Here is a 14,283-nt window from a genome sequence, read left to right on the forward strand (position 1 = left end):
ACAAATATGTGGTGATTGAATGGTAGGATGCGGATACATGTTAACAAAATAGTTAAGTATAAAATATCAATAATGTGCAACAAACTTAGTCATCAGATTTGGTGTATTTTGCTCTTTTTATTCATCGGTAGATTTGACCTAATTTTGTCCTTTATTTGGCATCCATGAACAGATTTGGTTTTAATTGTTTGATCGGATGCTAATATATGAACTAGTTCTTAAATAGGGCAAAGATATATTCTCTACTCTTATCTATAAAACTTACGCTAGCGTTTGTGTCTGATAATGTCAAATGATGCGAGTATCATTGTACTCTTGTTTTATCCTTTTTATATTTGTCAAAACAGATAGTCTCACAAGTGGATTCCTTTACAAGTAAACGAGCGGCTCAAAGAGAAAATGTCTTAGTAGTTAACTACATATTACCCCTGGTTAGTTACCTTTAATGTTTCAATTCCTATACCTTAAAAAGTTATATTGGTTTCTTTATAGTTACGAAAATGAAATATCTAGATTTATTTGTACTAAGGATGTCAGTTTTACTGGCGGATAAAAAGATAATTTTAACGTTCAACGACGGACGATGGCATTGCGAGCGTCAACGCCGATGCAGTTGCCTAGCTGCCTCTAATGACAATAAAGTCTGCTCTCACCGCGATACCACCTGCCTCCACAAGGAACACGTCGCATGCCTCATCATCGCTCACCCCCTCGCCAATGTAGATGGTGATTGCTGCTCCCCATCCCCCGCTCTTCTACCCTCTTATTCTCTTAGGAGCAGCACCTTGAAATCCCCAAATCCCTCCCCCACCCATTTGCAGCTAAGGATGCCTCTGCACACCCCTTCCTCCGCCTCTCTCTCCCGGTTTGCTCCCACTTAGAACTCTCCACCACGCGCAAGAAGTACTTCATCGCCACCCCCAACCCATTCATGGCTGTGTTCGGCCTCTACTCCAATGGCCTCCCATATTATGATGATGATGACGTAGACGAGCTCTTGTTAGTGCCCAATGCCACGCCACATAGGGTGTAAATTAAAATTCATTGATTTCTTCTTCCTCCATCTCCAATGCATTCATGAGAAATTGATGATGGAAAAAATAAAAAATAAAAACAATGATCTATTATTGTTCTTCATCGTGTAATCAACGAATCATTTCATCATTGTTCATTCTGTAGCTCACTCAACTACCTACTAGGAAACAGTGATTATGGTTGATCGCATCACCATGTGCAATCGAAACCTACTAGCAGACTGATACTGGACCCTTCGAAGAGCCCTCGCTTCTTCGCATCCTCCCCAAACCCATGCAACAATCGGAGAGGTACATGGTCCAAGTGCCTAGGGACTTGGTCCTCTACATCCCGTCGGAGGGCAACACTAGTTGCGCGAAGGCTTACTCTCACACGATGGACATCGTGCCATAGAGGGTGGTGTCTGTTATCAACCCAATTGCTTCAATGGCCTCCAGCACGATGGACACCACCCTCTTTGGCGTGACATCGAGCACTAACCGAAGCTCATCCACGTCATCATCGTCATGCAGGAGGCCAATGGAGTAGAGGGCAAGTGTCGTCACAAATGGGTCAGAGGAGGGCGACAGAATGCTTCTTGTGCATGGTGAAAAGTTCTGAGTGGGAGCGGATTCGGGAAGGGAGGGGGTGGACAAAGGCATCCTCAACCACAGCAGCAGAGTGAGAGAGGGATTTGGGGATTCTAGGACACTGCTCTCATGAGAATAAGATAGTGAAGGAGTGGGGGGATAGAGAGTGACCACCACCATCCGTATTAGCGTAGCTTGGGTGACGATGAGGTCAATGATGCGCTCCTTATGGAGGCGGGTGGCGTCATAACGAGAGCAAACCTTACCATTGTTAGAGGCGGTCAGACAACTGTTAGCGTTGACACTAGTGACAATGATGTCCACCACCACAAACGTTGTCCATCATCGAATGTTAAAATTATCTTTTTATTTTTTATTTTTTATTTTCGTCAGTAAAATTAACTAACAAAATTATCTTTTTACTTTTTATTTTTATGATTTCATTAATAAAATTAACAATGTTAGTATAAATAGATCGGTTACTTTCGTAATTATAAAGAATATTAATATAATTTTTAAAATATAAGTATCGAAAAATTAAAAATAAGTACCGAGATAATATGCAATTAACTCCGGTAGTCAGCCCCTCGTGTTACGGTGGGTCCGCATCCATGAACGAGTCGTTAGGGTTCCTTTTCGCGGCTCTCCTCGCCCGGTTCCTTTCCTCCGTTTCTCCCTTCCCTCCCGCAACGCTTTTACCCATCCCGTTCCAGGCTTTCTACTGTCTCTCCTCCACCCAGTTCCTTTCCTCAGTTTTACTGTCTCCGTTTCTCTCTTTCTCAATCTCTCCAGGTATCTATGTCCCTACCCTTTGCTTTGGTCGCCGAAATATATTGGGTTTTGGTGCTTTTCCTCAGCACATCTGTCTTCCATTGTGTTTTTTCTGTTTGGATCATCTAGGGTTAGGAATATATGATCTAAGGTGGTTGGTAGGTCGAGACTGTTTCCTGAATTATGCGAACTTCATGGGCTGATTCGGTTGCGAACGCCGAGAGCTCGGCGTGTGCGATCGGTGCTTCTGTAAGCATAAGCAACACTGGCAACACCAACGCCACTGCTGCTGTGGTCATTGCCGCCCCTCGCCCTGTTCGCGCTGCCTACGTCCTTCCAACGGTGTGCAGTCTTCCAAACTCCCAGCGCCAGCCCCTGTCTATGGTTCTTCTGCGGCTAAATTACCATCTGGGCCTAGAGCGCCTTCTGGAGGAGACCGATGGGGTGGTGGCTCTACTAGAGATGCAGGACGCCCTGGCTTTGCTGGCGGCCTGGGTGGAGGAGGTGGTTGGGGCTCAAGGAGCGTTGGGTGGGATCGGAGGAAGCGTGAGAAGAACCCTTTCGCAGATGATGAAGAAACCACTGAAGTCGCGTTTGATGGTCAGGAGACTACTGGCATAAATTTTAATCCATATGAAGGCATACCTATGGTGGTGAGCGGTGAGAATGTGACTCCGCCGGTGAGCACATTTGCTGAGATTTGGGGGATGAAAACACACCTGTGGACGTGAGCCATGTTATTCCCATCTTGCTAGCTGGACGAGACCTGATGGTCTGTGCTCAGACTCTGGGTCAGGAAAGGCTGCAGCTTTCTGCTTTCCAATTATTAGTGGGATCATAAGGGGACCACCTTCACAGTGGCAGCGGGGCTCGAGGGCAGTGTATCCTCCTGCGCTTATCTTGTCACCTACCCGTGAGCTCTCGGTTCAAGTATGCATTCTTTTTTTTCTTGAACCTTGTTTGGAATGTGTTAACAGTTTATTTAGTTAACGATTGTTACAGAATTTGTTTTTTGGGTATGAGATTACTTATTGCATTATTAATAATTGATCTTTTCATTTAACTTTTTTCCTCGGATCAATTGATTCCAGAAGTTTTTACAGTTATTATGGATATTATTTCAATCGCAATTGGTATCTTCCTATAAGGGTGTGTTTGTTTGCATGTCTACATAATACTGTTTTATTTTGAGAAATTTCTTTCTGATTTTTATCCGATAGGAAAACTATAAAAAATCATGCAAATTGTTTCTCATATTTTGAGGACAGGTTAACCTTTCTTTCAGATTCTTTATTTGAAAAATGAGAATAAATCATCTCCAATTTCCAAGAAAAAGAAAAAAAAAAAAAGTTGCCCTGCATTCGAAACACGACAAAGTAAAGGAAAGACATCTTCATTTTATTTGCTTATGGTCCAAGCAACTTACTTTGATTTTTCATGATAGAGTTTTCACTAGAAAATTTTAGTCACTATCAATGCTCATCTTAAGCTCAGATAAAAAAAGTGAAGGATTGCATTAGGTCACTAACAATCAAAGTAAAATAATATCAGATCTTATTAATAGTCTTCATTATAAAATTTCTTTTCTCCTTTTTCTTACAAATAAATAGATTATAGAAAAGGGAGCCAAAATATACATGTAATGCTATATTTTATTTCTTTGGATAGTCCAGATGTTGATAATTTACAAGATAGAACCACTTTCCTAAAGTCTGACTGCCCAGTCGCAAAAATTATCCTGAAGTTGTTGAAGCACAAGAAGAAGAGCAAAGGACAATTGATCAAAAAAGAAGTTGGTAAACTTTTGCATTATTAATTTGGATTATCTGTTAGGTCTTTTTAACACCCATCATCCATCTAAAAAGTCTTAGTCAAATCATCAACTTCTTGTACTTCTTTATCTGTTGTTCTCTACCATTTATTATTGCATTAATTTCTTCAAAATAAATTAATGATACTGTATATGAGCTTTATATGTAGATTTCCTTGTATGCAACTAATATAACTCATTCTGTGTTGGTTTCTGTTATTGACATCTTAGATACATGAGGAGGCTAGAAAGTTCTCCTACCAGACTGGTGGATCCCCAATCAATTAGCAGGTTCTTCTTTTCTCATTTTTAGTTCATTTGACTTTGAATCCCCTATTCCTAACGAATGCCTTTTGTGGAAGCCCGTTGTTTTTTCTGTGTTATTTTATGCAAAGTTTAGTAATTCTAAATGATATGTTTTCTATATTTTTCATGTCCCCATCTAAATGTTGAAGAAATTTAATACATTAAGAAACTATATCTTTTTGTAGGTCAGCTATTTTTGAATATATATATATATATATATATATATATATATATAATTTGTTGGAGATAGATTTTAGTTGTCTGGGGTAATAGTTGGGAATAGATTTTTATTGTCTAAGGTGATTATAGGCAAATATAACAAAAATGACAAGATGCCTGGATTTTAAATAATCATATTATATTTGATTACACATATATATAAAAAAAAAAGATAAGCATTCACAAAGGCTTTAAGTCTTTTATCATGTCTTAATATTATGTCAGTCTTAGTACCAATTCCCACAACTTAGTCTAATGAGATACTGTTAATTTTGTTGAGCCGTGTAAGTTTATCCTAGTCCAAAATGCTTGAGTCCCAAGTTAACATTAAGACATTCATTATCCTTTATAAGTTTATCTTGATCTTTATCTACTATTACTATTAATGTTGGACTTAATCTAGGTGTTATAAACTTCTTGTTAAAGCTTTTAAAAAAGAACATTCCAAATTATTAGATTTTCTTTTTTCCCTCGACTATGTCTTGGAGCTCGTGCTCTTCAAATCATGGTGCTACTCGGAATTTTCACTTGCCCATCACGTTGCGATTTTCACTTGCTGATCTTTGCAACTGTCTTCAACGCTTGCTACTACCGTTGGAAGCATGCAACATTCCACGTGACACTCTTATTTTGCCATGCAATAATTTCTAATTGGACTGAAAACACTATTTATATCTTTTTCCAGTCAGTTTACCATGATGAAAATTTTGGGGGTGATAAGAACTTTTTTTCCTTGTAGACACTAGTTGCGAAGGAGGATATAAACAATTGGATTGATCGGAGATTGTCACTGCCAGTTTGTGAGTGCACGACACAGCATGCTGCATGCATTCCACTATAGGAGCAACAGTGGAAAACAATGACAAATGGTTACCTCAGGAAGCTTGCCATGTTGCACGACACAAAAAAACCCATCATATAGTGATTTGAGGAGCGCGAATCCCCAGGTAAAAAGTAATGACAATATGATAATTTAGTTGTTTCCTATTTAAACCTCTAACAATCACTTTAAAGACATAAATTACCAAAAAATAATAACTTATAGCAAATAAACATATAAATGGCAAAATAAATGTTGCAGTTGGTATATTTATTGTGCACTCAATTAGGTGTTTTTTAAAAGAATCCTATTTAGTAAAACAAATATTCATCTTAAATGAATAAAAGAAATTAATTTTAAATTATTATTATTTATCCGGACTTCAACAATTCACATGCCCCTCCTGTTATTGACTTATTAGATGAATCAATTGCTCGCAGGCCTATGTACTCATGCCCCTCCTGTTATTGACTTATTACATGGTGCCTATATTTACAAAGGCCTATGTCTTTGTAAATATACCCTAGATAGTAGAATTTATAGATTCTTTATAGTAAGCTCTGAAATTTCTGAAATGACACCTTGATTGAATCTAAATATGCATGATTCTTTAAAAATATCTTTCTTTTTAAATTGTCCAGTGACTTCTCAAATGATTCTTCTTCATTTATTCTGACTCCTTTATAACCCATCATTCAAACTGAACCCACTTTTTAATTTTGTCTTAGTCCTTGATGCGGTTGAGTCTGATTGGTCAAGCACTTATCTGACAACAATTCCATGTGTGGGTACCATAGTTTAGCAAGAAAATATAGCCAACAACAGATTTGCTGTAAAATCTACAAGCATCATCATCTGATAAAATCAAACTGTAGGTGGAACTACTACTCGGCTAATTTGTATGGCAACTTCTAACTCTGGATTTCCAGTTCATATTGTGATGTGCATTTGTTAGTGATTCATGTCAACCTTAAATTTGTGGTGGATGAGATAATTGTTCTGCCTTCTATATTAGTTACAATTTTAAGCAATATAATTGATTGAGTGAAGTAATTTTCTTTTCTCAACTGAAAAATGCTGCTTCTCCTTTTAAGAGTCATTCGTCAATCATTTGTTGTTTAAAATAGTTCTTGTAACAGTATTGTTATATTATTCTGTTGCTTGTGACATTGACAGGAACGGGAACGAGCACTCAGATCCTTCCAGAGTGGTGCTACTCCAATTCTAGTTGGTGGTCATAGTTTTCATAGTGATTCCTCTATCAGGAGCAGTCGAGACGGTGATTATTGACCTTGATATTAAATGTCACGATCCGAGTTTGATGGACTAACCGACGTATAACTCCGTTTGATCTAAATCATTGATTAAAATATTTGAACCAGAGTTATCGTACATAATACATTCATCAGATTCTTACAAGTCAATATCTTTACTCACTTACGATGTGAGTTATAATTTTGATAATATTACATACATGAAGGTACTAAGATAGTTATCTTGTCTGTGTTCTTCAACCTGTGTTATACCCTACTTTTTGAGAGCATCAAACATGATTGATTGTTAATATGGCCAACTGCAATGATTCAGGCAGCCTCATTTTCAGTTCATTTGCTTTAGTTTCCATTCTTCTAGGGTTTAAGTTGGCGATCGTAGAATATTCAATGAGGCTTAGAAAATCCTTTTTGGGTTGTTTGTTTGGTTTAAATGGTGGGAAAGTTGATGGGTGATATGTTTCTCATTTTTATGCAAACCATTTGGGTCCTAAATTTCTGACGTACTCAAAACAGTTGTTGGGAAAGGGGAAAAGGTGGCTTGCATGCTAAGTCCTTGTCAGAACCAGATATGTTGATTATGGAATATGAACAAAATGATGAATTGATTATACTTTTAGTTTGCCAACCCGATGGACCATAATGATTCTGATAAGCTGTAGTCTTGCCTATTTGTCTCCTGTGTGCTTATCAAAAGAATAATACTATAATTAAGATTTTTTAGGGACAAATTAATAATGTGTTGCATGTTTGAATTGCTCAGCTAGTATCATACGCACAAACCTGATGATGATGGGGTTCTTGCGAGCTCTGTAATGTTATCTTACCTCAAGATTGTTTACAGGATGGAGACATGCATGCTGTATGACTTGATCCATTAGATTTGTGATTATTTGCTTGGTTAAATGGTATGAGCTTTTTTTTTAATTTATTCATACGTATCAGAAATCGATTAATGAGTCCTCTAATCTGACTTAAAGAATATTAAGATAATAATGACATTCGAGTCTTTCTCTTATATTCATTCACAAAATTTATTAAAGATTTTTTTCTCTCAATTTATTAACCTAATATATTCATCCCTATATCCACATATAGCCAATATCCCAATTTATTACAATTATAACCATGATAGGAGTATTTTAGATGCTATTTGCCTGATTGGCATGACAAAACCCACCGCGTTCACATCGAGGTGCAAACCGTATACGTCGCTGCTAATAATATCCACAGCTCCACGCCATCTCCACAAATCCATAACAACCAACGTCTTCCCTCTTCTACTATTAGAACATGACAACACTTCAAAGGATACGATTCGAGAAGCAACCCCCATCTTGTGCTCCCTAAAGACTGCGCAAACATCTCTCTACTTCTCCCATCGATCGAGCCAAACGGGAGGAAAAGAATAGACCGATGACGACGACGACGGACATGTCGAAGCTCCAGCGATCGGCGATGTCGTTCCGAAGACAAGGGTCGTCGGGTCGGATATGGAATGACCCGATGCGTGGGGTGGAGCTCAACGGCGCGGCCGTGCCGGTGCCTGAGCCCGTGACTTCGATCCCCGAGCTCAAGGCCGATGCCGCGGTGGCCGTCCCGCCTCAGGTTCCACCGGTGAAGAAGAAAAAGCGGTGGCGCCCCTGGTCGGTGGGTTTCTGTCTCTGCGCGAGACCCACTCCCGCCAACGCATAGAACGTGTTTGATGAAATGACATGGTGTTGCCGTAGCCAGTGCTCGGCGACCAGACCACTCCTGCGCTCCGTTAGGTTCATCCTTCGCGGTAAACGTTATTTTGAGTTTAGTTTGACCAATGTTGTAGATGGAAATGGGAACGAAAAGCTTAAGAGGAATAGAAGGGATTACATCATACATTTATACCACATGATGCATAATTTTGCAGCAACATATTGACTCTTTGTGATGACTTTTTTTCTGTATAATTTTATATAAATTTCATTTTATGTCACATTAAAAAAATTCAAAAATTTCTTGTAAATAACTCAACCATGGAGGTGTTTTGTTTTAGTTATTTAGATAGTATAATTATTTCCTTACCATGGAATTGCTTATCATGTGTGGTAATAACCAACTTTGTTTTAGGTATAAAATAAGCATATATACCTTTTAAAATTTGTAAGATTAAAACATGGTTGTTTTCTAAGAATTATCATAAATCTCATTAATATACCATTATTCATCTCCTCTAAATCTCTTTTCAACATTGTTCATCTCTCTTCTTTTAGCTTTTTTTTTTATAAAACTAATCTAAGCCAAACCTAATTAGGCTCAAGTTTGGTTTTCAAACTTTACAGTAAACCTATATTGATAAACTTCATCGTAGATCAAGTCTCCTACAATGTTTCTACTACTATTATCTTTTTGAATTTATTTTAGCTCAAATGCTTGATGAAGGTAACTGTTTTTTTATTCCTCTTCTTTAGTTCTTTTAACTCATCACAGTGAGAGAATTTTCTTTTTCGACTATATTCTTTAAAATTTTTATCGACAATCTCATAAACATCGTAGGCTAGACTTGAAGATGATATTCATCTTAATGCTTTAGTACTCATAAAAGTGAAGGATGAATTTATGATTCAATCATGTTGCTAGTAGACAACGATCATGTCTCTAATCACCTCTCATCAGCCTATCTTGTTCTCTCTTGCTTCTCTTATTGATTGTATCTTGAATTTGGTTTAGGTATCAAATTTAGATTTTAAACTTGTTCTCTCTTGCTTCTCTTATTGATTGTATCTTGAATTTGGTTTAGGTATCAAATTTAGATTTTAAATTTTATTTTTGATAACATGTAAAAATCAAATAGGTTTATGGTGAGACGCGAGAGAAAAAAAAGAGTATGTACAAGAAAGAAGAGGTGATTGAATGAAAAAGGAACAAAAAAAAATTTTGCTTGCTCAAGATGATGAGTAGATTCTTTTGTTAAATTGATAATAATGTTCATGATCACGATCTTTAACTATGAGCTCCATGGCGATTAATGTCGAAATTAGTAGATGAGAGCAATACCAAAAAGGTTGAAGCAACTCTCCATTTAAACCAAAATTAACATGAGAAAAGTTATTGTAGGGGGAAGGAGGCTATGATTGCAAGGGAATAAATTTAGAGAACACACAATAAAATGCATTGTATATTTACGAAGAAAATAATATTTTATTTATATGAAAAAAAGAAAATACAAGAAAGAAAAACCCTTCTAAGTTAGCTCAAATCCAAATATAGAATCTCTTTGTGTGGATAGTCACATAAATCTAAAATCCTAAAGAATTTTTTTCTTGCTTGGGCCACTCTAGATTTACTAGAATAATCTCATGAGTATCATCATTATCACATATCAAATAGGATATTTATAGAGCAACCAATCCTTAATGTTGATGTATTCCTATTTTCAAGTAAAAATCTTTTCATATTTGAATTCCTTACACTACAAATCATTTTCAGTTGTAAAATTAAAAAAAAATAATTACTGATTCTAAAAATAAAAATAAAGATAATTAAATAATGAAGAGAGAACCAAACTAAGTTGTTGACCCCATCCACCACCATATCAGATTATTGAGAAAAGGACTTTGAACCCAATTTGTCTCTCAAGAAAACAAGGATTGAGACATCTGATACAAAAATTACTCCTTTTCTAGCGTTGGATAAAAAGAAAATTCATCAGCATATGAACCAATTTAATATATTAGCACTGACTAATATTTTTAAAATACATTTATAGTGGTTAAAAATATATATTGTCTTATTATATACACACACACACACAAAGTGATACATATTAATCAGAATCCAAACATTTTTAGATAATCAATGCAACTTTACTAAGTTGCATGAAGAAACCTTATGATTTGTACCGACAAAAAAAAATAGAGTCACTTTCTTTTTCAAATGATCAAATTGTTCTCTTATAAACAAAAAACAAAAACAAAAGTTATTTTTTCGTTGAGACGCAATTGGGTCCAACCGGTTTCCAATCAAACCGGTTCAATCTTAAACCGGAACAACAGGTTATCATATTTCCAAATGGAATTATAATGTTTCAATTCAGTAAAAAATCTATTAAAAAACACTGTATATTGTTAGTATTTATTGGCACTCTTCCATAATAAATGAATGAAAATATTACAAAGTCTTTCAAAATATGTATCTATAAATTGAAGTCTTAATGAGAAAATTAAAATATTTGAAAATATATTAAAAACTTCCTAATTTCCATTATGACAGCTCAAACTCTCTTATAAACTCCTTTTTCAAATCTTAGAAGTTATAGTAGAGTTAATAACCAAGATTATGAGAATTTGAACTACACAAGGCTTAGTTGTAATATTTTGGTTTAGTAAGAAAAAATTATAATTGGGTAATGTTGCCACCCATATTTAAGGTTAAGTGATAAAAAGTGAAATTTTGTTACCATTTATTTTAGAATATGTCAAGACCTCTTTAGTTTTTATCCAAAACCACCCAAACTTTATATAAATCATTTTATAAAATCTCAAGACCTTGAGACCTACAAGAAAGTTGTTAATTTAGGTTGTGGGAATTTGTATATAACTCAATTATAGTGTCTTTTAATGGAGCCTTAAAGCATTGGTTTAGTAACCAGGATTAAAAATATTATAATTGGTTAATGTCTCATTCATTTTTATTATTGTATTTTATAATAAATAAACACAAATATTATAGGATTTTTTTAACTGAATTTAAGGTTGATTGAAAAAAAAAATCACAATTTATCATTTTTATTTTGAAATACAGCAAAATAATTTTAATTTTTGTCTAAAATCATTAAATAAATTCTCAAGTTGTTTTATGAAACCTCAAAATGTATAATAAAATCGAGAATTAATGTTGGTGAGAATTTGAACTAATTATAGTCCAATTACTATATATTTGAATAAACTTACCATATTTTTAAAAATGATTTTTTTTATTAAATTTATGATATATAAGATGCTTATCATGTAGACTTGAATTTAAGAATTATTACTTCTACAATAATGTATTTACTTTTCCTTGAGACATAAGGATCGGCTCATCTTTTAACGCAAAATCTATTAAGGTTGGTTTTGGATTGTCCGAGTTGGATGTCTATTCGGATTCAATCTTTTTTTTTTTTTTTGAGTCGATCATAGGAAAATCTATCGAGCTGGATATCTAATCCCTACAAAACTAAGTATACTCCTCCGATGCTCAAATCAGTATTGAAGTCATGGAAGCTAGACTAATCAGACAAGTTGAGTTTATTAATTTTTTATACGTTGAGCGGACCTATGGGACTCCCTTTTATAATGGATGCATAGGGTGTTAGATAGTTAGTAGAAACCGATTGTAACCACCTTTATTGACTTTCGACGGTTATGCATTTTTGTTAGATTGATTAGAAATATACTGTTTTTCACTAGATATGTGTCAATTACCGACTTGTACATGTGATAATGAAGCCACGTCCTGACGATATTAAGGTGTCAACCAACTCATATATGTTATAACACTTGAATTAAAATATTAAAATTTTATGAAAAAACTTTTTCATGGGATAATATCTTACTTTTTACTTATATTTATAATAAATAAATAAAATATTATATGATATTTTAAAATACATAGACCTAAAATTAAGATTAAGTATAAAAATGAATATTTATTATCCTTTATTTTAAAATATTTTAAAAACTTAAATTAATCATTTTATGAAACCTCAAAAATGTATAATAAACTAAATATTTAAGCTTGGTAGGAATTTTCTAACTGAAACATTATTATGATTTTTTAATAGACATAACACTTTTTATTATTAAACTAAAACACTGTAACTTCATTCAATAAATATTATAATCAATTTGATAACATAGACACTTTAACTCAATTAAAAATACTGCAATTGGTTCAATCCAAGAATAGGGGGTTTGGTTGAAAACTAATACATCTCAAATGAGTTTTTATACAATTCTCTCGCATATTATGGAAATACGAGTAACAATCCAGAAAAGATACGATGCTGCTCATTTTGAACTTAATGATTTCCTTATTTGCCTCTCTATATTTAAGTTTTAATGTATGCTTTTTCTTTTAGATATCTTTGAAAAATTCTCACTAAGTATTTCAATCTTCAAAAATTCTCATAGTATCCCTTTGTTGTGTGAAAAGAATGAACCTGACTTTGCCATTATCTCTCTTTCCTTTGCCCTATTAAAACTATAGATACCTTCGTGAACCCCTATCGAAGCCACGTTACCCTTGCACGAGAAAGGATGGAACGTGATCGTGGCGACCCTCACCATCATTGTTTATGGCTCTCATGTATATAAGAGGGTATGACAAGAGTCTATGGAGGTGGTGACTCTCATTGTCCACACTTATCCCTTGCGTGTAAGAAAGGGTCCGATAAGATTATTGTCATTGTTATTCATTGCACAACGACAAAGACGATGAGTCTCACGAGGTTTAGAGGAGGTAATGATAGATCTTACGAGGTAGAGGAGAGAGAAGACAATGCAGATTAGATGTCGAGGCAAGTTCGGGTCAAGAGCAAAATGGTCATTTAGAAAAAGGATAATTTGTGAGAAATTTTGAAAGTGGATAAGTTGTATCAGAATTTCACAAAAATAAGTTTTTTTTTTTAATTCATCCTATTTCTTTTAGATTAAAAATAAGTAAATATATCATATTAATTATTCTCTTAGATGGTGTCCATATAATAACATCGAAACTTAAATTAATATAAATATTTTTCAAATATTAATAGAAACATAAAATGATGTTCTTTTTGAAGTTAATTATTTTCTTATTTGCTTCTATATATTTAAGTTTTAACAAATACATCTTTTGGAATTAAAAATTTACAAATACATTGTTTTGATTAGTCTTTGTGGATGACGGTAGTATAATAACATCAAAACTCAAACCAGTATAAATATTTTTAACTATTAAAAAAATAAAGAATCAAATAATTGACAAAAGTAATATTTTTCAACTTTTACCACTTGCCAAATGATATATTTTTTACATCTTAATTATATGTGTGATTATGGTATATTAGACACACTTATCAAAAGTTGAAGGATCAAAATTTAACTTGATATATTTTTATATTTACAACATTAATATGATTGTGGTGCAATAGACTCGCTTGCCAAAGGACTAAGTGTTTAAATCCTAATTTGATATATCTTTCAATTTAAAGTATTAATTTGGTAATGATATATTAGATCCATTTATCAAAGATTGAAATATAAAATTTTATCTGATATATTTTCATACATAAAACACTGTTTTAACAGATCCACTTAGTAATTGATGATTTATTGATTTATTTAAACAGTCGATTCTCATTCTCATTTTTTAGAATACGGGGAAAGAAAAAAAATGATAATTCAGTTATAAAAATTTTAATTTTTTAAAATTGAAATAATAATCATGATTTTCACAAAAACATAACATCTATGAAAGATTTAAACATCT

The 14,283-nt window shown here is 34.1% G+C and overlaps 1 long non-coding RNA gene across 1 annotated transcript; it reads left to right on the top strand.

Moving 5' to 3' along the window:
• The first annotated feature begins 4,386 nt into the window (after positions 1-4,386).
• Positions 4,387-6,921, top strand: LOC135672586 (uncharacterized). The gene is made up of 3 exons (XR_010513021.1): positions 4,387-4,476; positions 5,450-5,657; positions 6,707-6,921. It is a non-coding gene; the product is annotated as an uncharacterized LOC135672586 (long non-coding RNA).
• The last annotated feature ends 7,362 nt before the right edge of the window (positions 6,922-14,283 follow it).

The sequence above is a fragment of the Musa acuminata genome, chromosome BXJ1-4 (genome assembly GCF_036884655.1).
Source record: "Musa acuminata AAA Group cultivar baxijiao chromosome BXJ1-4, Cavendish_Baxijiao_AAA, whole genome shotgun sequence".
NCBI lineage: Eukaryota > Viridiplantae > Streptophyta > Magnoliopsida > Zingiberales > Musaceae > Musa > Musa acuminata.